Source organism: Dendrobates tinctorius, unplaced genomic scaffold, assembly GCF_039654945.1.
Source record: "Dendrobates tinctorius isolate UK_male_01 unplaced genomic scaffold, ASM3965494v1 ptg000071l, whole genome shotgun sequence".
Classification (NCBI taxonomy): Eukaryota; Metazoa; Chordata; class Amphibia; order Anura; family Dendrobatidae; genus Dendrobates; species Dendrobates tinctorius.
The window spans coordinates 18,715,577-18,741,699 of record NW_027361739.1 but is presented as its reverse complement, the minus strand read 5'-3'; the positions used below and the strand labels follow the sequence as shown (position 1 = coordinate 18,741,699).

Here is a 26,123-nt window from a genome sequence, read left to right as displayed (position 1 = left end):
TTTGTATATGCAGTTAGTGTTTATAAGAATCTATGTACAGACAGCAAAACACTTTTTCTCAGTTCCAAAATACAACTGCCACTAGGCTAGGTTAGTCCATTAAACAGGAAAATTCGACGAACCTGATAATACTCACTGCATGTTAAAAGCACTATAAACAGGAAATACTGTTTGATCTCAATCCTTTTGGACAGAATTATCTACATTGAGTCTAAACGTTAGTTGAAGACAAGACAATTATTATCTAAGATATATATCTAAGGTTTATATGAGTAAATAGAATTAACGGTATCACAATTATTGCTCATGTCCGTTTTACATCCAATATATCAAGTATGCTATCAGGTACAGCTATATTGCTCAAGAATTCCAAGTGGAGTTAATGCTAATCAATAATATATGGGATGAATCCCATGGTACCATAGATGTATATAATGCCAGAACGAATGATGCCCATTAATAGAGCCAATTGTGATTTAGTGAAAAGGGAGACAGGAAAGCTCTAAAGAAATAGAGTATACATGACCTGGTTTGCAGAAATGGTGCCCTGACGCGCGTTTCGTGTTAGCTTCTTCCTTGGGGGATTAATGGTATGTGCATAGTGTCTTGCTGAGCTTTTATAGCATCTGCAGTCAGTGGTGGCAGCAGTTGAGTGCGGCGCTTCTGCCGGCAGAGGCGGAGGTGACGTCATCGCAGTTTGGCGTCTCTCGCAACCGATTCACTCTTCGTCTGACGCGTCAGATCAGGGGGTGGAGTCAAGCTGCGATGTGGACCCATCTCCATGGGGACCCACTCACCGGTGGTCTGCGGAAGCGCATGCCGCTGGGAAATAGCTGGGCCTTGTGTACGTAAGTGAAAGTGCCATGCATATCTTAAAGTCTCTCAAACAGTCGGCAATTGAGTGGACCTATAGAGTATATAGACCATAGAAGGAAAGTTCTGCTCCAGCTGCTATTAAAATCTTCTTTAATGAAAAACCATTAAAACATACAATGGTGAAGACTCTCCATGTAACCACACCACAACAGAGATGACAGGCTACGCGTTTCGACCAGACGGTCTTTGTCAAAGCCAAGCTGGAGCAGAACTTTCCTTCTATGGTCTATGACGTTGGTCCGCACGGAGCTCCGAGTTTCTGCGCTTGATCTCTGGTGAGCTGGCTATTTCTTTCTATTTCTATAGAGTATATAGTCTGGGCCCTCAGGTAGAAGATATTATAATGACGAGATGTTTATAAAGCTAAGACCACTACGTACAATAGAGAAGACTAAATATATCTTGGCAATGCTGATGGTAACTTTAAGATCACTGATATGATAGTAAAACCTAACCATCATTGGTCATATATTATGAATAAAGGGGCTTATGAAGCTAAAATGAATGACTAATGTGAGGGTATAGCACTGGACACCCAAAAGTGTATATTAGTCTAATTAATAAAGACTTATATACCGTATATACTTGTGTATAAGCCGACCCGTGTATAAGCCGACCCCCCTAGCCGAGGGTGCACAGTGAGTGGCCCCAGTTATGATGCACAGTGAGTGGCCCCAGTTATGCTGCACAGTGAGTGGCCCCAGATAATGCTGCACAGTGAGTGGCCCCAGCTAATGCTGCACAGTAAGTGGCCCCAGATAATGCTGCACAGTGAGTGGCCCCAGATAATGCTGCACAGTGAGTGGCCCCAGATAATGCTGCACAGTGAGTGGCCCCAGATAATGCTGCCCAGTGAGTGGCCCCTGATAATGCTGCCCAGTGAGTGGCCCCAGATAATGCTGCACAGTGAGTGGCCCCAGATAATGCTGCACAGTGAGTGTCCCTCAGATAATGCTGCACAGTGAGTGGCCCCAGATAATGCTGCACAGTGAGTGGCCCCAGATAATGCTGCACAGTGAGTGGCCCCAGATAATGCTGCACAGTGAGTGGCCCCAGATAATGCTGCACAGTGAGTGGCCCCAGATAATGCTGCACAGTGAGTGGCCCCAGATAATGCTGCACAGTGAGTGGCCCCCAGATAATGCTGCACAGTGAGTGGCCCCAGATAATACTGCACAGTGAATGGCCCCAGATAATGCTGCACAGTGAGTGGCCCCAGATAATGCTGCACAGTGAGTGGCCCCAGATAATGCTGCACAGTGAGTGGCCCCAGATAATGCTGCACAGTGAGTGGCCCCAGATAATACTGCACAGTGAATGGCCCCAGATAATGCTACACAGTGAGTGGCCCCAGATAATGCTGCACAGTGAGTGGCCCCAGATAATGCTGCACTGTGAGGGACCCCAGATAATGCTGCACAGTGAGTGGCCCTCAGATAATGCTGCACAGTGAGTGGCCCCAGATAATGCTGCACATTGAGTGGCCCCAGATAATGCTGCACAGTGAGTGGCCCCAGATAATGCTGCACAGTGAGTGGCCCCAGATAATGCTGCACAGTGAGTGGCCCCAGATAATGCTGCACAGTGAGTGGCCCCAGATAATGCTGCACAGTGAGTGGCCCTAGCTTTGCTGCACAGTGAGTGGCCCCAGTTATCTGCACAGTGAGTGGCCCCATCATATTGCTGCTGCTGCCGCTGCCTCCGTTACAAGAAAAAACTGTATACTCACCTCCGTCGCTGCCCCCTGCTCATCAGCATTGCGGGCTCTGCAGTGACTGTGCAGGCAGAGGGCACGATCGCGCCCTCTGACCTGAATGTCACTGCAGAGGACGCAAGGCAGCAGAGCGCAGGGACAGGTGAATATGCCTCCCCCCACGCCGTTCATACTCACCTGGTCCTGGCGCTTGTCTCTGCAGCTCCCCTGCTTGTTCCATGTTGTCAGTGCTGCTCTCTTCCTGCTTCAGCGGTCACGTGGTAACGCTCATTAAATATGCACATATTTAATGAGCAGGTACCATTTGACAGCTAAAGCAGGAAGAGAGCAGCGCTGACAACATGGAACAAGCAGGGGAGCTGCAGAGAAGGGTGAGTATGATCTGACACCCCCGCTCCCCCTCCCCTGCCGCTCCCCCGGTATATGACTCGTGTATAAGCCGAGAGAGGGGGGGAATTTCAGCCCCAAAAAATGGGCTGAAAATCTCTGCTTGTACACGAGTATATACGGTAAAATTATTAACAATATCTAAATATGTGAGTGACACGTGAATACAGATTGAATGTTATATATTAATACTAAGAAATGATTGTGAAAGAGACTTACAAGGAGTGAATGAGAAAAAAACGGAATGAATAGGAGGTGTCATAACTGTAAAATTACTTACCGTATATACTCGTGTATAAGCTGAGATTTTCAGCCCATTTTTTGGGCTGAAAGTCCCCCTCTCGGCTTATACACGAGTCTTATACCTGGGGGTCGGGGGGAGCGGGGGTGTCAGAGATCATACTGACCCCCCCGCTTCTTCTACAGTCTCCCTTCCTTCTTTCAGCAGTCATGTGGTACCGCTCATTAAACTCAAATATGCGCATATTTGTGAGTTTAATGAGCGGTACCACGTGACCGCTGAAGGAAGGGAGACCGTAGGAGAAGCCGGGCTGCAGAGACCGCACCAGGAGGGCATATGGGGGCATATTCTTTGGGGCAGCATATGGGGGCGTATTCTATGGGGAAACATATGGGGGCATATTCTATGGAGCAGCATATGGGGCAAAATTCTCTGGGGGCATATTCTATGGAGCAGCATATGGGGGCATAGTCTATGGAGCAGTATATGGGGACATATTCTATGGGGCAGCATATGGGGGGCATATTCTATGGGGCAGCATATGGGGGCATATTTTATGGAGCAGCATATGGGGCATAATCTATGGAGCATCTTATATGGGGCATAATCTATGGAGCATTTTATGGAGCATCTTTTGGGGGAATAATCTATGGAGCATCTTATGGGGGCATAATCTATGGAGCATCTTATGGGGCATATTCTATGGAGCATCTTATGGGGCCATAACCTTTATGGAGCATTATATGGGGCATATTATTCTATGGAGCATCTTATGGGGCCATCATTAACCTTTATGCAGCATTATATGGGACGTATTTTGTATGGAGCATCTTATGGGGCCATCATGACCTGTATGGAGCATTATATGGTGCTCCTGATTCAGTATGGATATTCAAAAACATTTATCCTACTGATGTCTCAATTAATTTTACTTTTATTGGTATCTATTTTTATTTTTGAAATCTACCAGTAGCTGCTGCATTTTCCACCCTAGGCTTATACATGAGTCAAAACGTTTTCCCAGATTTTGGTGGCAAAATTAGGCGGATCAGCTTATACACGAGTATATACGGTACATGTACTGAAAAGATCTTAATATAGTTCTGTTACCATTATTTAATAATGTTACCTTGGTAATAAAATTTCAGAATAGTATCGAATTTTTGGATGTTTTAATCCAGAAGGGAGAAGATGAATGTGCTGAGACAGACGAATTCCGAAAGGATACAGCTGTAAACTCTCTGTTACATGTGAGCTCATCTCACCCCAAACCATTAATCTCTGGAATACCTAGCGGCCAATTTTTACGAGTAAGAAGAATTTGTTTTAATGATAAGCTCATTTGCAAACAGATGTATAAAGAAAGGCCTGAAAAAAGCTTTATCAACATCAAGAAAGGATTTGTTACATCCAAAGGCTAAATGTGGGCTGGAAGCAAAGGTGAAATTTATATCAACCTACAATGAAAAATGTTCATATATGAGAGGTGCATTAGAGAAGTATTGGCCGATGATCAAAATGGATTCCACATTGACTAAATGTCTGGACAACAAACCCTCCATTACATATAAAAGATCATGAAACCTGAGGGACTTACTGGTACATAGCTACTACAAAGGTCCTAGTACTGAAGAAGCATTTGGCTCTACTGGCCTAAAATGTTTTTTTTTTCCCTGCAATAATTGTATTGCCTGTCCGAATATGTCTTATGGAACAAAATTTCAGTCTAGTGATGGAAAGAAGGCTTACACCATCACACAACATATGTAATAGCATTGGTGTGGTGTACTATGCGGTATGTCCATGTAACAAAGTCTACATCAGCTTAACCTCTAGGCCATTAAAAAACCCGGTAAGAGAACACTACAGGGATATAGTAGACTCCAGAGACATAGAAGACGTTTCTACCTTTAAGAGCAGACATGATTGTAAAGCTAAACTTTTGAAAGTCATGGGCATTGACAAGGTATACATAGACCAGAGGGAAGGCAGTTGGAGGAAATATCTGGCCCAACTTGAGGCAAAATAGATCTCCATAATTAATACTGTTCAACCCAATGGATTAAATGAAGTTCTGAGTTTTTCTTCTTTTCTTTAAACTCATTTTAACCTTGTCTCATGTTTTTATCTGTTTTTAATCATGTTTGTGCTTTTATTTACATCTCTTTATTTTTGTAGAAACACATTCTATATACTTACCATGGGTGGCGATGGGATTTCCCTGCGATCTATGGTGGTGGTGTTGGCTTGTGCGGTTCTGCTGTTGGGAAGTGCTGTGGCTGGGATGCAGTCCAGGAAGACTGAAAAAGATATGAAGAAAAGAACATTCAGTAACTGTCGGTCCTGTTTTTTTTTTTTTTTTTTTTAAAAAGTCTTTCTCCCCCAAAATTTTTTTTTAAAAGGACTTTTTAAAAAAAAGTTTTATAGTGTTGATAAAATAATCTTTTCATATTCTTTGTCTTCATATTAAACTTTTCACAGTTTATTATCCTCTATGTACTTAAGGATATAGATTAATGCACGAATGCACTTTAATATTTAGCTTTTAACCTGTATGCACTATAAGAAATATAGATTGGTGGATGGATGCACTCTTTATTCATTTAGCACTATCACTATTTTGACATTTAATTCTTTCAGTTCACATATGTCCTTTTAATCTTATTACCAAGGTAACTTTATTAAATATTGGTAATTGAACTATATTAAGGTCTTTTCAGTCCATGTAAGTAATTTTACACTTATTTGACACCTTTTATTCATTCCGTTTTTTTCTCATTCACCTCTTGTAAGTCTCTTTCACAATCATTTCTTAGTATTAATTTATAACATTCAATCTTTATTCACGTGTCACTCATATTTAGATATTGTTAATAATTTTATTTAATTCTTTATTAATTAGATTAATATATTTAGTCTTCTCTATGGTACATAGTGCTCTTAACTTTATAAACATCTCGTCATTATAATATCTTCTACCTGAGGGCCCAGACTATATACTCTATAGGCCCACTCAATTGCCGACTGTTTGAGGGACTTTAAGATATGCCTGACACTTTCACTTGCGTACTCAATGCCGAGCTATTCCCCAGCCGCGTGCATTTCCGCAAACTACCGGTGAGTGGGTCCCCGTGGAGTCGCGTCCACATCGCGGGCTGACGTCACCCCCTAATCTGATGCGTCAGACGGGGGAGTGAACCAGCCGCGAGAGACGCCGAACTTCGGTGACATCACCTCCTGTTCCGGCGGAAGCGCCGCTCTCAGCCACTGCCACCAATGACTGCAAAAGCAAGGTAGATGTGTATATAAAACGTTACCTTTAAAAATACCAAGGTGAAAAAAACCCTTAGGTCCAAACAAATAACACGATACAACCCACAAAAAAGTCACATGGAAATATCACTTATTATTGTGAAAATATATGAAAAAAGTGAAATGTAACGTTCCACACTTTAAGTGGACGGGGAGTGCTCACTTGGCTGGTCCTTTAGGTTGATACCTGGACACTTAGGGTTAAAAACAGTCCATTTGGTTTATTAAATACAATATAAACCGCTCCTCAGAAACTTAGTTCCACTACAGCAGCCAGTACACAGTCCTTTATACATTCGGCTCTATAAAACAAATACAGTGTTAGGGCTGGCGGAACGCACCAGATTATAAAATAGTAGAGAGTGCGTTCGCAGCCCGGGGTCCACCGTGCAGAGGTGGTACACTGCTGCTAGGTAATGGCGGAAGGGAAGAGCGGTGTGAAAATAGTCACACGTGAGTTACGTCACCCAGTGTGAATAGGAGCGGATTCTGTTACTTCACAGAACCGCACAGTCGCTTGAAAGTGAATGCCGGAGCCTGTTTAGCTCACAGAGCCAGACCACAGAGCGCACAGCAAACAGCCACAGAACTCCACCCCAAGGCACAGGGTTAGAGTCCTTCTAGGCCACTGAGCGCGCGGCATCGCTGCCACGAACGCCGCTATAGACGCTTGCTAAGGAGTGCGGAGCACTTGCTCTGAGGTGTGCCGAGTCACTGATAGTGACTAATATCTGACTCAACGCTGTCCTACCTACGCCTAAGCCTGGGCGCTAGCAGGCTAGGCTGCACAACACATGCGTACCAAGGGTAGGGGTTTCATAATGAGTCAGTCACCAGAGACATTCATACGTGCATCCATCACTCACCCCTCATAGTCAGAAAATACTGGCTATCCTAGCGCATGGCCCAGCGGCCATGCGAACCTTTTATAGCCGCGAGCGTCCGGGACCTCCCTGGCTTCTCGGATGGGCCAATCCGAACACGAGCAGGACCTGAGCACGTGACCTTCGATCTCCAATGGGAGATCACACCACGGGCATGCTCAGTGGCCCGACATGAGGACTTAGTCCCTGGAGAATCTCGCTGCTGAGCAGCATGCATTGCCATATCTGTGCCAGAGGTGGCAGCAGCAAGCAAACCCACGGAGCTGGTCTAGGCAGAGCGCCAGGACCGACAAGTTTGCTGAGCAAGCTCTTCTGCGGCTGGAGAGGAATGGGAGACCGCCGGAAGTAAGGCTCGGGATTCTCGCTGTGCAGTGACAGAAATCCGACGCCTAATATTACCCCCCCTCCTAGGGCCCACTCCTTTCTGAGCCTCACTCCGCTCAAACTCCGCAATGAGAAGAGGAGCGTGGATGTTCTCCACTGGCTCCCAGGTCCGAGCCTCTGGACCATGACCCTTCCAATCCATCAAGTAAAACTTTTTGCCTCGCATCACCTTGCACCCCACGATAGCATTGACCTCAAACTCGTCAGACGACAGGTCTGATGTCCTGGCAGATGGCTCAGAAAACCGGGACATGTGAACCGGCTTAAGGAGAGACACATGAAACGTGTCCGAGATAGCCAAATGTGGTGGAAGGGCCAGACGGTAGACCACAGGGTTAACCTGCTCTAGGACCTTGAAAGGGCCAATATAGCGCGGTGCGAACTAAGCGGATTCAACCCACAGCCTGATGTTTCGAGCGGAGAGCCACACTAAGTCGCCAGGAGCGAAGGTCAGAGCAGGGCGCCGGTGAGAATCAGCGGAGGACCTCATTCTCTCCTTGGAGGCCCGGATAGCATCCTGCATGTGATCCCAAATGTCACGTGCCTCCACCGCCCAGTCTGCCACCCTAGAGTCAGTGGGCAATGGCACGGGGACGCGCGGATGCTGACCGTAATTTAAGAGGAATGGGGTCTGACCAGTGGAGTCGGCCTTAGCGTTGTTTAAGGCGAACTCCGCCCATGGCAGCAAGGATGCCCAATCATCCTGCCTGGCCGAGACAAAATGTCGCAGATATGTCACCAGGGTCTGGTTGGCTCTCTCAACCAACCCATTCGTCTCGGGATGATAGGCCGAGGAGAGATTTAGCTCAATGCTGAGCAGAGAACAGAGCTCTCTCTCCAGAACCGAGACGCAAACTGAGGACCCCGGTCGCTGACAATTTTATCCGGCATGCCGTGCAGGCCGAAAACATGTTTAATAAACAACTCTGCCAGACTCCGTGCCGATGGTAGCTGAGAGAGTGGTACCAGATGCACCATCTTGGAGAAATGATCGGTGACCACCCAAATGACAGTGCTGCCGCTGGACTTGGGCAGACTCACCACAAAGTCCATACCGACCATCTCCCAGGGCCTGTCCGCAACCGGCAGAGAATAGAGTAACCCAGCGGGCCGCTGCCGAGAGGACCGATTCTGGGCACAAGAGACGCACACCTGAATATAGTCCCTGACGTCACGGGCCATATGCGGCCACCAGTACGTCCTCGCCAGGAGTTCAGAGGTCCGTTTGATCCCAAAATGGCCACCCACCCTGGACGAATGGGCCCAAGAGAGGACCTCCGATCTCATATGGGCAGGAACTAAAGTCTTGCCACGGTCCTCAGGCTCTCTGATGGGACTATCAACAATGGCTCCTCCTCCGATGACACCACGGAGCGGGAAAGAGCATCGGCCCGGACGTTCTCCCTGGAGAAAAAATGCAGCGTGAAATGGAATCGGGAGAAGAACAAGGACCATCTGGCCTGGCGAGAATTCAGCCGCTGGGCTGTCTGTAAATAGACCAAATTTCTGTGGTCGGTGAACACCTGGAATGGGTGGCGAGCCCCCTCCAGGAGGTGTCTCCACTCTCAGAAGGCCAGCTTCATTGCTAGCAACTCCCTGTCCCCGATGGAATAATTCCTTTCCGCCGATGTGAAGGTCTTAGAGAAAAAGAAGCATGGGTGCTTCCGACCTTGCGAGTCCTTCTGATAAAGGACCGCTCCAGGATGAAGGGCTTATCTACATCAGGGCGATGTAGAATGGGAGCGCTAGTGAAGTGGGACTTAATGGAGGCGACGGCCTTGGAGACGGTCTCTGACCACAGTTTGGGATTTGCACCCTTCTTGGTGAGGGCAACCAAGGGCGCGACCAAAGTTGAGAAATGGGGAATGAATTGGCGATAGTAATTTATGAACCCCATAAAGCGCTACACCGCTTTGAGAGAATGGGGTTCCTGCCAATCTGTCACTGCCCGTAGCTTGGCAGGATCCATGGCCAAACCCTGGGCTGAGATGATGTAGCCCAGGAAATTCAAGGACTCCTGCTCAAACACACATTTCTCCAATTTGGCATAAAGAGAGTTGACCCGCAGGAGATCGAAAACTTTGCGAACATCTCTCCGGTGGGAGTCAATATCTGGAGAGTAAATGAGAATATCTTCCAGATAGACTACTACCGAGGTGGTAAGCATATCCCGGAAGATGTCGTTCACAAAGTCTTGGAAGACGGCTGACGCGTTACATAGCCCGAAGGGCATCACTAGGTATTCATAGTGCCTGTCTCTGATGTTAAAAACCGTCTTCCATTCGTCCCCCTCACGGATGTGAATCAGGTTATAGGCTCCCCGCAGATCGAGCTTAGTAAACACTCTCGCTCCCCGTAGCCTATCAAACAATTCCGATATCAGGGGCAAAGGATACTTGTTCTTAACGGTTATGGCGTTAAGACCCCTGTAATCGATGCATGGACGTAATTCTCCATTCTTCTTTTGGACAAAGAAGAATCCTGCACCCGCCGGAGACACCGACTTCCTAATGAATCCTCTTGCCAGATTCTCCCTGATATACTGAGACATGGCCTCTGTCTCTGGGAGAGATAGTGGATATACTCGACCCCGGGGAGGCTCAGCACCGGGCAAGAGGTCAATAGGACAGTCGTATGGGCGGTGCGGTGGAAGGGTCTCTGCTGTCTTCTTGAAGAATACGTCTGCATACTGTCGATATGGCTTGGGAAGCGAGAAGAGATCTGCAGGAACCTCAGAAGTGGTGACCTGTACGCAGTCCCTCAGACACCTACCCTCACAGGCCTTGCTCCAACTCAGGATTTTTCCCGAAGACCACACTATATTGGGAAAGTGAGATCGCAACCAGGGAACCCCTAGGAGGACCTGGTCGATCCCTTCGGGCATACTAACAAGGACAGACAGCATCTCCTGATGAGAAGGAGACAAAGAGAGTCTCAGTGGAGCCGTCTGGTGGGTGATTTGAGATGGGAATGTCGCCCCATTCACCACTCTGATGGTGACTGGTTGAGGTAGCACGACCAGGGGGACTGCGTGTTGTTGAGCGAAGGCAGATGATATGAAATTTCCCTCCGCCCCTGAGTCCACACAAATCTCCACCATCAGAGTGGAGGAATTAAATTCTAATGCCACTTTAAACAGGAGCTTGGAGGAGAAAGTCGTGGTGTCTAGTAGGCCCCCTCCGATAACCACTAGACGGGAGCATTTCCCGAGCGCTGTGGGCACTGGTTAGCAAGATGCCCAGTCTGCCGACAGCGGAAGCAGACTGGAGGTACCCACGCAGACCGGGTCCTGGTCCCCGTGCGGGACACCTCCATGGCCTCTGGAGGCTCGGGAGGCTGACTGGAAGGTTCCAGAGGTCTCGCGAAATTTGGAGCCAACTTATAACGTTGGCGGGACCTGGAACGCTCCAGCTCTCGCCCCGTGAAGCGAATGTCTATTCGGGTAGCGACCGTAATGAGCTCCTCTAAATTGGTGGGCACCTCCCTGGTGGCCAGGGCGTCTTTGACGTGATCAGCCAGGCCTCTCCAGAATATGGGTATGAGAACCTTATCTGGCCACTCCAACTCCGAGACCAGTGTTCTGAAGAGGATGGCATACTGGCTGACCAAAGACGCACCCTGCGTCAGAGCCAGCAACTGAAGTGCGGTGTCGTGTGTGACCTGAGGACCCAGGAACACCTGCTTCAGAGTGACCAGTAAATGGGTGGCACTCTGTACCAGGGGATCCCTGCGCTCCCACAGCAGGGTGGCCCACTCCAGGGCCCTGCCCGACAGGAGGGAGATGATAAACCCCACCTTGGCCCGCTCGGAGGGGAATCGTGTGGCCAGCAACTCCAGGTGAATGGAGCACTGACTCACGAAACCCCTGCATGAAGCACTATTGCCCGAGAACTTCTCGGGCAGCGGGAGGCGGGACAAGGTCGGGGCAGGACTGGCCGTGGAGACACGGGCGACAGCCTCTGTAGCTGCTTGGACGGCGACCGAAGTAACATCCGCAGCTGAGGTGGAACGCTCTAGCGCTGCCAACCTACCCTCCAGCTGCTGGATGTATCTATGCAGTCGCTGTTCGTCCGCCATTACTAGCCAGAGGCTGGCGCTAGGATAATGTTAGGGCTGGCGGAACGCACCAGATTATAAAATAGTAGAGTGTGCTTTCGCAGCCCGGGGTGGTACACTGCTGCTAGGTAATGCCGGAAGGGAAGAGCGGCGTGAAAACAGTCACACGTGGGTTACGTCACCCAGTGTGAACAGGAGCGGATTCTGTTACTTCACAGAACTGCACAGCCACTTGAAAGTGAATGCCGGAACCTGTTAAGCTCACAGAGCCCGGCCACAGAGCGCACAGCAAACAGCCACAGAACTCCACCCCAAGGCACGGGGTTAGAGTCCATCTAGGCCACTGAGCGCGCGGCGTCGCTGCCACGAATGCCGCTAAAGACGCTGGCTAAGGAGTGCGGAGCACTTGCTCTGAGGCGTGCCGAGTCACTGATAGTGACTAATATCTGACTCAACGCTGTCCTACCTACGCCTAAGCCTGGGCGCTAGCAGGCTAGGCTGCACAACACATGCGTACCAAGGGTAGGGGCTTCATAATGAGTCAGTCACCAGAGACATTCATACGTGCATCCATCACTCACCCCTTATAGTCAGAAAATACTGGCTATCCTAGTGCATGGCCGAGCGGCCATGCGAACCTTTTATAGCCGCGAGCGTCCGGGACCTTCCTGGCTTCTCGGATGGGCCAATCCGAACACGAGCAGGACCAGAGCACGTGACCTTCGATCTCCAATGGGAGATCACACCACAGGCATGCTCAGTGGCCCGACATGAGGACTTAGTCCCTGGAGAATCTTGCTTCTGAGCAGCATGCATTGCCATAGCTGTGCCAGAGGTGGCTGCAGCAAGCAAACCCACGGAGCTGGTCTGGGAAGAGCGCCGGGACCGACGACTTTGCTGAGCAAGCTCCTCTGCGGCTGGAGAGGAATGGGAGACCGCCGGAAGTAAGGCTCGGGATTCTAGCTGTGCAGCGACAGAAATCCGACGCCTAACATACAGTCTCTCACTGACTCCGGTCAGCACAACACGGATTCCTGTCCATTACCTGTTGGTGTCAGCCACACAGGTTCCCGGATACCTCTTATCCTCAGAGTTATCCCACAAATGTCTCTCACTGATCCTGGTCAGTATCACTCACGGTTATCAGACCATCCACACCGGAGGTATCTCACAGGCCTTCTTCCTCTGGCTCAGACTAGCCAGCACTTCAACATGTGCCAAAAACACAGGCTCCATTAGGTAGCCTTAACCACTCCCAGGTACCTATCACATGGCTAGTCAGGTGATCATGAGATCACTACAGGTCCTCAAACACACAATCACATACAGACTTCATCTTGGGTATTCAGACACACACCTCTTGGGTGGGTATGCAGGTGACTGAACCCACCCATCTCTCCAAGTCACCTGGAATCCTCCCAATGTATAGTAAAAAGCCCTCAGCAGTAGATCTGCTGAGCAAAACACGCCCGGCTTCCCTCACAGGGCCACCTACCACTGTGATACATACCTCCCATCAATCACTTGACTAGTTGCCATGCCACATATTCCCCCCTCTGCCTAAAGCCATGGGGCTTGGCACTTTCTATTACCCGACCAGAGATCCTTCTCAGTCGTCTATGCCAGTCAAACCGTCTGTCAAAGTCGGGCCCTGCTACTGAACCCTATTGTAGGTGTCCGTCATCTGACTCCGTCTTGTTCTTTGATAGAGATGCCCCCTTGTCAGACCACCCGCATCCCCGGCTGTCAGTATGGTGTCGCGATTCCCTTGCACCCATACCTCTTGACTAGACTGACTCTTTGTCACCATGTCTGTTACAGGGTCTCCCGCCTAGGTTACTCAGCCCTGAGTTAACTGAGGCATCACTACTTCTTCCTCTTCCATCAGGCCACCTTCTGTTTTCTCTCTGTTGGCCTTTCTCCTATGGTCTTTATTGCCTGGAGAGCAGTCCTTCCATCTGTCTCTATGTCCTCTATTAGCTCCAGCTTGAGGACTTCCAGTCTTAAGCGAACCTGTTTGCCTCTCTACCGCGAGTTGAAGATGGCGGCCATCTTCTTCCCATTTCATGTAGCTCTCTATTGATCTGCCTCCTCTCAAGTCTCAGCTGTTCTACCTCTTTCAAGTACGACACGCAATACTCCAGGAGCATTCGGATATTCCCAAGGCTCTCCATGGATCCGAAAATGAGGAATGGAACCATCCCATCTTCACCCACGACCTGGGCTTTGTCATCAGCTGGAATCCTGACTCTCATCGCACCGGATCTATTCACCATCTCCTGCATCACTTTCCCAAGTCTTCCGATGACTCTCCTCACTAGCCCTCTGGGCACTTGAATGATGTCTTCTACAATGCCCCGCTGACTTTGTATTTTCCTCGCACGCTCTAGACGTCGAGCGGCTTCCTTATTCCTCAACAGGATCATCTGCTTCGTGCGGAGGCATTGTAGATGCATATCCCTCAGGACAGCCACCCGCTTCACTGTGACTTCCCTAGTTGACAGTATGACCAACGGTTTTGTCTCTGGTGCCAAGTTCACACTACATGCTTCTACCGCCTTTCTAAAGGCCTCATGCACATCCTCACTGGCACACGCTTCTTGCATGTCTTCGGGTACTTCTATCACGCACTTGAAAACCGAAGTCTCACCTTCTTGGCCATACTGTTGGACCTCCTCTTTCTGAGCGTCAGTGCAGTTTTCCAAGACATTGATGTCCCTTGTGTGGCCATCTGCATGGCACTTCCCTTGCTGGATTTCTTCCTCCGTGGAGGCCCCTTCTTTGGTCAGCTTCTCCAGCTCACTCTCCTTCATGGCGATCAGATCGGGAGAGCGCAACAGTTCGATTTCCCGGTCATCCTTGGATTTCTGGAGCTGGGCATTAGTCTTCTTCTCTATCTTGAGCTCTTGGATAACTTTATCCTGCTCCTCATCCTCTCTCCGGAGAAGCTCCTGCTGATGACTCTCTTAGGCCTCTCTGAGCACCTCCATATCTTTTAATATGGCCTTATTCATAGTTTGACACGCTGACAGGTGACCTCTCAGCTCAGAGACTTCTTTCTCCAGCTCATCCACTCTGTTCAGCTACTTGTCTTAGGATCCTTTCTCATTCAACATGCTCTTTTACAGTCTCTTTAAACAGCTTTATCTCATGGTCCTGCTCTCTTTTGGCCAGCATGTGTCGCACCATCAGTTTTTTATTCAGATTTTCAGATGGGCTCTCTTGCCCACCCATACTCTGCCTTTTCAGAGCTCAACCTGTTCCTGCATCCGCCTCTATGGTCTCTGTGGGTCCACTTCAGGTCTGTTTTAATTCCAGCCCATCACCAGCTTCCTCTGTGCTGGGGTTTGTCAGAAATAAAGTGACCTCCTTACTACACACTCTTTCCCTTGCATTCAAGTCACAGTCTGAATTGGAGTCACCCCCACTCACCCTGTCATCCTGCAACAGCAGTAGATCTGCTGAGCAAAACACCCCCAGGCTTCCATCACAGGGCCACCTTCCTCTGCGATACATACCGCCCATCAATCACATGACCAGTCGCCATGCCACAGGAGCAATAGTATTATCATAACATCACCCTAAATACCTTAAAACAACCAAGTGTGCAACACTGGGTGAGATTGTTCCTTTTTATATTACTCACCATGGCAACAATTTGATAATTATACTGTTTTGCACAGTGTATTTTGCCAATTGGCTGTTTTAAAGTACAGTGCCTTGCGAAAGTGTTCGGCCCCCTGGAACTTTTCAACCTTTTCCCACATATCATGCTTCAAACATAAAGATACCAAATGTAAATTTTTGGTGAAGAATCAACAAGTGGAACACAATTGTAAAATTGAACGAAATTTATTGGTTATTTTAAATTTTTGTGGAAATTCAAAAACTGAAAAGTTGGGCGTGCAATATTATTCGGCCCCTTTACTTTCAGTGCAGCAAACTCAGTCCAGAAGTTCATTGTGGATCTCTGAATGATCCAATGTTGTCCTAAATGACTAGTGATGATAAATATAATCCACCTGTGTGTAAGGCCTGTTTCACACTTCAGTTTTTGTCCATCAGTCAAGATCCGCCGTTTTGCAAAAAAAAGGGATCCGCCATTTTGCTTGGCGGATCCATTTTTTTTCCCATTGAGTTGCATTACCGGCGGATCTTGACGGATGGCCATCTGTTGGATCCGTTTTTTTGCGGATCCGCCAAAATTTTGACGTCCGCCGACATGCCCGAACTGAGCATGTAACGTTTTTTCGGGCGAAAGACTTCACTCAGCCTGAAAATTAACCCTAAAGTCAGTTCTGGCGGCTGGAAAAAAAATTCTCTTCCTCTCCTCTCTCTCTCCTCTCTCTCTCCTCCCCAGGCTACGGTTCCTTTAAAATTCTTCATTCATCGGATCTGTCAAAAAAAACCGGTCCGGTGGCATCCGTTCACATCAGTTTAGCAACGGATCCGCTTTCCGCCATTTTGGCAGATTTTAACTGACACAAAAAACTGAAGTGTGAAACAGGCCTAATCAAGTCTCTGTATAAATACACCTGCTCTGTGATAGTCTCAGGGTTCTGTTTGAAGCACACAAAGCATCATAAAGACCAAGGAACACAACAGGCAGGTCCGTGATACTGTTGTGAAGAATGATTTTGAAACTTTAAACATCCCAAGGAGCACTGTGCAAGCGATCATATTGAAAAGGAAGGAGTATCATACCACTGCAAATCTACCAAGACCCGTCCATCCCTCTAAACTTCCACCTCAAACAAGGAGAAGACTGATCAGAGATGCAGCCAAGAGGCCCATGATCAATCTGGATGACCTGCAGAGATCTACAGCTGAGGTGGGACAGTCTGTCCATAGGACAACAATCATTCGTACACTGCACAAATCTGGCCTTTATGGCAGGGGGGCGGCGCCAGAACTCTCTGGTTCTTATGCAGTCAGTGTGCACCTGTCTAATCTGTCCCTGACCAATCACCTAGAGCCCTTGACTATTTAGTTCCGCCACACCCACTGAAACATTGCCTGTGCAATGTCTATACTCAGTATCTTGCTGCTGAGGAAGCCAGGCCCTGTTTTGTGTATCACCTTCTCTGTAGGAATACTCTTAGTCTTGCTTTGTACCTTGTCTGCCTGCCAGTAGGCTGAATATCCTGGCCCTTGAGTCTTGGTCCCAGTACCTTGTCTGTACTCTGTCCTACCTTAAGGGCCTGTCACACTAAGCGATATCGCTAGCAATATCGCTATAACTTGTGATGTTATAGCGATATTGCTAGCGATATCACTATGTGTGATACTTACCTCTGACCGCTCCCCCGCTGGTTATTGCTGATCGTGCGAGAACGTCCTGGACCATTTCTTGTTGTCCGCTTCCTACGGCGCTTCCTGTGGAGAGATGAGCGTGGAGCCGGGCGGGAGGACGTCAGGATCGCCTAGTGTGACAGGTAAGTAGCGACCCCTGACCCCTGCTATGTCGCTGGGGAGATCTGCCTGTGAGGCAAGTCACTAGCGACCACTTAGCGATGCACCAGCGATCCTGACCGCGTCATATCGCTGGTCGGGATCGCTGGTGCATCGCTAAGTGTGACAGTACCTTTAGTCTCCCTTTCTCCTTGTCTGTGGCTTCCTTCCCTGCTGTGTCTTTCCTTGTGTCCTCCTTGTCTGTACGCCTGCACCCTTGCAGCTCTGTCTGTGCATCTGCACCCTTGCAGCTCTGCTCCTTTGCTGCTCTGCCTGCTCGGCTCCCTAGCCGCTCTGCCTGCTCGGCTCCCTAGCCGCTCTGCCTGCCCGGCTCCCTAGCCGCTCTGCCTGCCCGGCTCCCTAGCCGCTCTGCCTGCCCGGCTCCCTAGCCGCTCTGCCTGCCCGGCTCCCTAGCCGCTCTGCCTGCCCGGCTCCCTAGCCGCTCTGCCTGCCCGGCTCCCTAGCCGCTCTGCCTGCCTGGCTCCCTAGCCGCTCTGCCTGCCCGGCTCCCTAGCCGCTCTGCCTGCCCGGCTCCCTAGCCGCTCTGCCTGCCCGCCTCCCTTGCCGCTCTCCCTGCCCGGCTCCCTTGCCGCTCCGCCTACTCTGCACTCCTGCGGCTCAGTTCCTATCCTGTTCCAACATATTCCACTCCTTCCTGCCTGTATCCATACCTGCACCTCCTGTGTGAACAGGTCCCAACCTGTTCCTTCATACACCACACCTGCTTGCCCTGTGTCTCCAAGCCGTGCCTGCTTGCCTTGTGTCTCCAAGCCGTGCCTGCTTGCCCTGTGTCTCCAAGCCGTGCCTGCTTGCCCTGTGTCTCCAAGCCGTGCCTGCTTGCCCTGTGTCACCAAGCCGTGCCTGCTTGCCCTGTGTCTCCAAGCCGTGCCTGCTTGCCCTGTGTCTCCAAGCCGTGCCTGCTTGCCCTGTGTCTCCAAGCCGTGCCTGCTTGCCCTGTGTCTCCAAGCCGTGCCTGCTTGCCCTGTGTCTCCAAGCCGTGCCTGCTTGCCCTGTGTCTCCAAGCCGTGCCTGCTTGCCCTGTGTCTCAGCCTGCCTGTTAGTCACACCTGTCCAAGTGACTTGTCCCCGAGTGGGATCAGCAGCCACAGCCAGACACCACCCTGGAGTGGCACCCGACAGCTACCTGCCGCACAAGCCTGACCTCATCATCAGAGGCTCCAGTGAAGACCGAGGTAGCTGTCATAGTCACACCCCTTCCAGGGTAGTCTGATTTGTGGCACAGTGGGGCCACAACTCCCCGGCTCGCCCCATTCAGCCAAGGCGCGAGCGTGACACCAAACATGTGGTAGAAGGCGCTCTGGTCAGATGAAACCAAAATCAAACTTTTTGGCAACAATGCCAAACGATATGTTTGGCATAAAGGCAACACAGCTCATCACCCTGAACACACCATCCCCACTGTCAAACATGGTGGTGGCAGCATCATGGTTTGGGCCTGCTTTTCTTCAGCAGGGACAGGGAAGATGGTAAAATTGATGGGAAGATGGATGGAGCCAAATACAGGACCATTCTTGAAGAAAACCTGTTGGAGTCTGCAAAAGACCTGAGACTGGGACGGAGATTTGTCTTCCAACAAGACTATGATCCCAAACATAAAGCAAAATCTACAATGGAATGGTTCACAAATAATCGTATCCAGGTGTTAGAATGGCCAAGTCAAAGTCCAGACCTGAATCCAATCAAGAATCTGTGGAAAGAGCTGAAAACTGCTGTTCACAAATGATCTCCATCCAACCTCACTGAGCTCGAGCTGTTTGCCAAGGAAGAATGGGCAAGAATTTCAGTCTCTCGATGTAAAAAAAAACTGATAGAGACATACCCCAAGCGACTTGCAGCTGTAATCGCAGCAAAAGGTGGCGCAACAAAGTATCAAGTTAAAGGGGCCAAATAATATTGCACGCCACACTTTTCAGTTTTTGGATTTCCACAAAAATTCAAAATAACCAATAAATTTCGTTCAACTTCACAATTGTGTCCCACTTGTTGATTCTTCACTAAAAATTTACATTTTTGGTATCTTTATGTTTTAAGCATGATATGTGGGAAAAGGTTGAAAAGTTCCAGGGGGCCGAATACTTTCGCAATGTTGCTGTATTTAGGGGTGATGTTATGATATTACTATTACTCCCCTTTTTCATATATATTTTCACTATAATAAGTGATATTTTTATGTGACTTTGTGGGTTGTGTCGTGTTATTTATTTGTTTGGACCTAAGGGTCTTTTTACCTTGGTATTATTAAAGGTTAAGTTTATATACACATCTACCTTGCTTTTTCACACCTATTCTTTTGATTGGCGGATTCCAGTTTGCACCACTGACTGCACATGCTTTATAAGCTCAGCATGACTCTGTGCACATACCGTTAACCCCCCAAGGAAAAAGCTAACGCAAAACGCGCGTCGGGGTGCCATTTCTGCAAACCAGGTAATGTATACTATATTTCTTTAGAGCTTTCCTGTCTCCCTCTTCACTAATTCACTGATTGGCACTATTAATGGGCACCATTCGTTCTGGTATTCTGTATATATGTAGTACCATGGGATTCATCCCGTATATATTATTGATTAGCATTAACTCCACTTGGAATTCTTGAACAATACAGCTGTACCTGATAGCATACTTGATGTACTGGATGTAAAAAGCCCATATGCATTACTTATAGCAAGCTGTGGTCAGTACATTAAATTTTATGAGCATTAATTGTGATACAGATAATTCTATGTACCGATATAAACCTTTGATATATATCTTAGATAATAATTGTTTTGTTTTCAACTAACTCTAAGCCTCAATGTAGATAATTCTGTCCAATAGGATTGAGCTCAAACAGTATTTCCTGTTTATAGTGCTTTGAACATGCAGTGATTATTATCAGGTTCATAGAATTTTCCTGTTTAATGGACTAACCTAGCCTAGTGGCAGTTATATTTTTGAACTGAGAAAAAGTTTTTTGCTGTCTGGACATAGATTCTTGTAAGTGTGGCACCCCAGAGTCCAGTTGACATGGTGACATTGCCTCCCTCTCTAAGGGGTGATGTCATGCCTGGAGGCAGGGGGGTCCCCATGCCAGGTAATGCAGTGTACATGTCAATTCCTGCTCCAGGCCAGAAAAGGGAGCTTCCTTATAAATTCTGGCCAGCAGGTGGGGTTAGTGAGTCAGAAAGAAGTCAGCTGAGAGAGTAAACAGGAGAGTTGTCATGGAAACGGGAGCAAGGTGGAGCTCGTGACAGGACAGTAATAGTAGAGAGTTGGCAGTTGGTCCATGGAGAGCGAATGTACAGGAGCAGAGACAAGGTCTCAGGGGAACTAAAATTGCATATAGTTGACCCCAGAGCGGAGCACTGATAAAAAGGGACGCCAGAGTCCTTGGCTAGGTGGGTGCTGTACACCCTGACAGCCTAATCTAGAGGGCAGGGTACGTCAAGCTCCCTGGCCACACCAAACACCTGAAGGCACAGCAGCAGACAAGAGCCCGGGGCTGACAGTGAAGAGCACAGTACCCGTGATATAGACTCACTCTGTCTGCCATACAGGTTAGACACCATCACGCAGGAGAGGGCCGCAGCTTAGCTACAAGCAGCAGGGACCCTAAAAGAGAGCACAGAAGGAAGGTCCACAACCCCACCTGGCAGAGTGGATCCCCTAAAAGCCTCCAGGCAAGCCGGACTCAATCCCTCATCTGTAATTGGTACTCCAGATTACATCTACTTTCAAGTAAAAGGTAAAGAAAACTGCGCCTCTCTGTGTCCTTCACTTATTCTCTGCACCCCAAAGTTCACCACCTTCTGAACAATCAAATATATTTGCCCTGGGGCCCCGCTCTACCTGTGGGGAGCTGAACCATCTTTGCTGCTTCACTATCAGCCCCAGTGGACCTAAACCGCATCGTCGACCACCCATTGCCGAACACCACGGGTGGCGTCACGACCAAACACCACACTACTATCCTCCATTTTATGACAGGGTCACGGAAATGGATCACGGCCACGTGACCTCCCCATAGAACTGTCTGGTCCGATTCTGGGTACCCCACGGCCTTGGTGGATGAGTCATGAGCACTAACTGCATATACAAATGCCTTGAGATAGCTCAATCCGTTTTTCCTATGTGTATGGGTCAAGCTTATATCAGGGTAATTCTCTCTTTTTTGCTCATTTATCTATCTGTGTATTTTCAAATACCACTGAGTAATAATTAAAAAAAAATCAATTCAACAGGTGGTATATAAAAAAATATAGGGATATGTAACCCTGTGTTTGCAGATCCTTTTGTAACCTGTGTTCCTTATGAAATTTTTTTAATTGTATTACTCTGTTTAATAAAGATTTGGAAATTCCTTTATGAAAACATATGGCATGTGCTTCCTTGTATTTGTAGGTCTGTGTTGATTTTGGAAGTGCCATCAATAGCTAGGTCAGTATTTGTTTGCTTACACTAAAAATGCATATGCGTTTTTACCTGCTTATTTTCTGCATCAGGTCTGTGGGAAAATCTGCACATAAAACTCTGCGTACCTACAAGAAAAATTGTCATGCTGCCGATTTGAAAAACGCACCTTAGGTCAGTTTGCGCAGCACAAATAAGCTCAGTGGGCATGAGATTTCTAAAAATCCCATAAACTTTGTTGGAACTGTAAGATGTTACGTTTTTGACGCAAGAGCAACATGCAGCATCAAAAACGCGGTTAAAGCTCATCATGGGAACGTAGCCTATTAGGCAGCCGAGAGTAGTTTGGCGGTCTTGGCCAATTAGGTGGAGAATAAAGTTTCCTTGTGAAATGGGTGGACAGGATAGTCGTCTATGTTGACGATAAAGATGCTGAGATAAATCTTTTAGAGGGTAACTTAGATTGCTGAGCTTGAAGTACATATACATTGGGTGGCTCAGACTGAATAGGTTTAGCTGGTGTACCCTAGAGATCGTTAAGGAAAAGATCACCACTGCCACCTACCGCCTATATTTTCAGAGCTGAAGTCATCACAGTAGAAGCCTTCGACTTCATGAGTGTTCATGTGTTATTGTTGTGGATTATATATCCCATTGAGAACCATTATGCCATATATTACCCATAAAGAACTATTTGTACGTCATAACAAGTAAAGACATAAAGTTTGTTCCTAACTGTACTGAACGGTGTCAGAGACACTCTTATGAAAGTTGTCCCATTGCTTTCATCTTGGATCTCCATTCAGCACTATAATGGAGATGTTGTTCCCGAGATGCTATTTTCTAGTCTAGAATACCTGAGAGGTCTAACTTTATGTCCCCGGTCTCAAAAGCGAAATGCCCCCTCCTCACCATGTGTGTTTTATGAAACTAGTGTCTTATGTGGCATAGGGGCTGTTAGGTCCCCTGTGGCACTAGGACCCAGCACTAATATTTGATTTTAGGGGTACACATGGCCGGTCTCCTAATCTTGTGCTTTGTCTGACCCCCAGCTTGCGCAATAAATAATTAGAGTAATATAAATTATCTTCCCATCTTATTATAAAAGAGGTAATGAGCATATTAACAAGTGTGTTGGGACTTGTCCATACTGGTCTCCTCAGAGAAGCAAATGGTAACGATCAGGAGCTCCCTCAAGCGATTTCACTTCAAAAGTTGTTCCCCTTCTTTCCATGTCTGACACAGCTCCTCAGACTAAACATGTCTTTTCACGCACTCAGGAACCAAATCAATCTTCATGTTTTAACTTTCACGTCTCAAGGTGTGAAAATTTCCAGAGAAGCATGTTTTGGTTTTTAAAGGAGCCTCTTCAGATCGTTTTGCTTCCCCTATGGTGGGAGTGTCTGCTGTAGATGATGTATTTGTGTTTACATGTATGTAAATCCATGGAAGACATTGATGGGAAAGGTAATTACTTAAGGGGGTGGGAAAATGATTTATTTTAAGGGTCAATGATGCGACCCTGGGACTTTAAAAAGGAATGTGCAATCTAATACTTTGTCATTCTACTTTGACCTTTTATAGTGAGTATGATAAGTTGACTGTTATAGCCAAATTCTGCATAAAAAGGTTACATTACTTATGTTGAACTAATGCCGAATTACAGCCTTTATTATACTTTAGAGCCACATTCAAAAATCTGAAGGCTTCAGAGCTGAAATCTCTAGGCATTTCATATCTTTGTCAGGACTTGATTTAGTGAATTTTGGATAAACTAAATACCCTCACCCCCCTGCAGCTTAGATCTAAAATCTCCCCCAAACTCTCTGCTGAGTGTCTGCGTAAAGTTTGATCTGGTGAATTGAATTATTGGAAATGTAATATTTACCATGAACAACATCTAAAATCAGCAACCCCCTATTGCTTCAGAACTGAAATGTACCAGCATTAAAGGCCCCGTCTCACTAAGCGATCTCGGTAGCGAGATCGCTGCTGAGTCACAACTTTTGTGGCGTAACAGCGATCTCACCAGCGAGATCGCTGTGTGTGACAGCGATCAGCGAGCGGCCCCCCTGCCGGTATCGCTGATCGCTGGAAGAAACCTCTGGACATTTCTTTTGTCGCTGGTCCCCCGCTGGCCTGCACGCATCGCTGTGTGTGACAGCGGGAGACCAGCGATCAGGTGTAAAAAAAATAATAAAAAAAATAAAAAATATAGTTATTCTCACCTTCCGATGTCCCGTTCAGCCATCCTGCCTCTCTCCACGCTCCGGTCCCAGTGATCCTTTGCATGAATGACCGCGAGACTTTGTTATCCCTCGAGACCGTGACATCTCGCGGTCATTTGTGCAAAGGATCACTGGGACCGGAGCGTGGAGAGAGGCAGGATGGCTGAACGGGACATCGGAAGGTGAGAATAACTATATTTTTTATTTTGATTCTATTTTCTACAGCGATGGCAAGTGATGCCGGGCGCTCGGCATCGCTGTGCTGATCGCTGGTGAAGCTGTCTGTGTGACAGCTCACCAGTGATCACATAGCGACTTACTAGCGATCCTGACACCTTGATATCGGTGTCGGGATTGCTGGTAAGTCGCTTAGTGTGACGGGGCCTTTACTGGTGCTTCAATGTCAGAAGTTGATTTAGCAATCTCCATTTTAGGAAATGCCTGCTTTTATGTTTATTTTTTTATTGTATTTTTTCTGCTGACCATATATACAAATTGCTGATTATATCATCCACCATGAAAAGAAGAGTGGTGGTTGTGGGGATTCCCTACTGAGAGAAACAGAAGCTGCTATCTGCCTACCGGACATTACCTCATGAGAAGTGTGCTATCTTCCAGGTGCCCAAATAAAAGATGTGTCTGATAGGGTATAAAGACTCTAGTGCTACAGGAGACTACCCGCGGCCACCAATTCACGTAGGAACAAATGACAGCAAAACAGGACCTGTAAACTATATGCAGAGACTTTGAAGACCTAGGCCGGAAAGTGAAGGAAATGGGAGTACAGGTCGTCTTCTCATCCATCCTGCCAGTGAATCGAAATGGACCTAGGAGATTGAACATGATTCTACACGTGAACAACTGGCTACTTCGAGGGTGCCATGAGCAACGTTTTGGGATTCTTGACCATAGAATAAGTTACCTGTATGATGGACTACTTGCTAGAGATGGGTTGCATCTTCCGAAAACAGGAAAACACATATTTGGTAGTCGCCTTGATACACTCATCAGGAGAGCTTTAAACTAGAGCAATAATGGAATGGAAAATATACGGCCAGGAAAAAATATGCAGCTAATGAATTCTTTTGAGAACCCTGCTATTATAAGTGGAAATAAAGAACAAAACAACCAACTCTCAATGAAAATAGAGAATCAAGACAAGCCGACTACAAACTAAATTGTGTCTATCTAAATGCAAAGAAAGAAGGAGAATTGGAGCTGCTAACACAGGAAGACAGATATGATGTCATAGACATCACTGAAATTTGGTGGGATGATACACATGATTGGAATACAAACCTTGAAGGCTACAATTTATTTATTAAAAGCAGGATTAACGAGAGGGGAAAAAATATGTTAGGAAAACGTATATCTCCACAGAGATCCAAGCTTCAGAGACTGGTAACTCTATGGAAACTGTTTGGGTAAGAATACAAGGCGAGAATAACAGAAAAAACTATTGTAGGTGTTTACTATAGGCCACCTGAACAGATATGGATGAACTCTTTTTTACATCAGATGTCTCTGTTCTCAAAAAAGTACGACATAGTGATCATGGGAGATTTTAACTATCCAGATATTTGTTGGCGATCTCTCTCAGGCAAAAGTAATGGGTTCAGAAATTCTTAACTTAATCTTTCAAAAAGGAGGAGAGAGAACAAGGGGATCTGCAATCTTGGACCTAATTCTTACCAACAGGGAGGAAATTGTTGAGGAAGTTAAGGTGGCTGGGAATTTAGGAGGAAACTATCATGCTATCCCCGAATTTTGTATTACAAGAGGAGGAAGACTTTAAAATTGGATTTCAGAAAGGTCGGATCGCTGGTCTGATCGCTGGTGCATCGCTAAATGTAAAAGGGCCTTTAGGTGATTCATAACTGTCTCAGTGATCGTACTCAAAGAATGGTAATAAATGGTTGCACATCCTGGTCCCAGTGTTGTTCAACATTTTTATAAATGATTTAGATAAGAGAACTCAAGGTAAACTAATCAAATTTGCAGATGATGCAAAGCTAGAAGGGATCGCTAAAGGCCCTGTCACACTAAACGATGTCCCAGCGATCCCACCAATGATCCGACATGATGGGATCGCTGGGACATCGTTAGGCTGATCGCTGGTGAGCTGTCACGATCAGGACCGGCGATGCTGGACGCTGGTTTCTAATGTAAACGTCGGGTAT

At 47.4% G+C, this 26,123-nt stretch overlaps 1 protein-coding gene across 13 annotated transcripts in view; it reads left to right on the top strand.

Annotated features, from left to right (window-relative positions):
- Positions 1 to 26,123, top strand: part of LOC141096078 (uncharacterized) — a 603,498-nt gene that overhangs the window by 195,237 nt on the left and 382,138 nt on the right. The window lies entirely within an intron of this gene.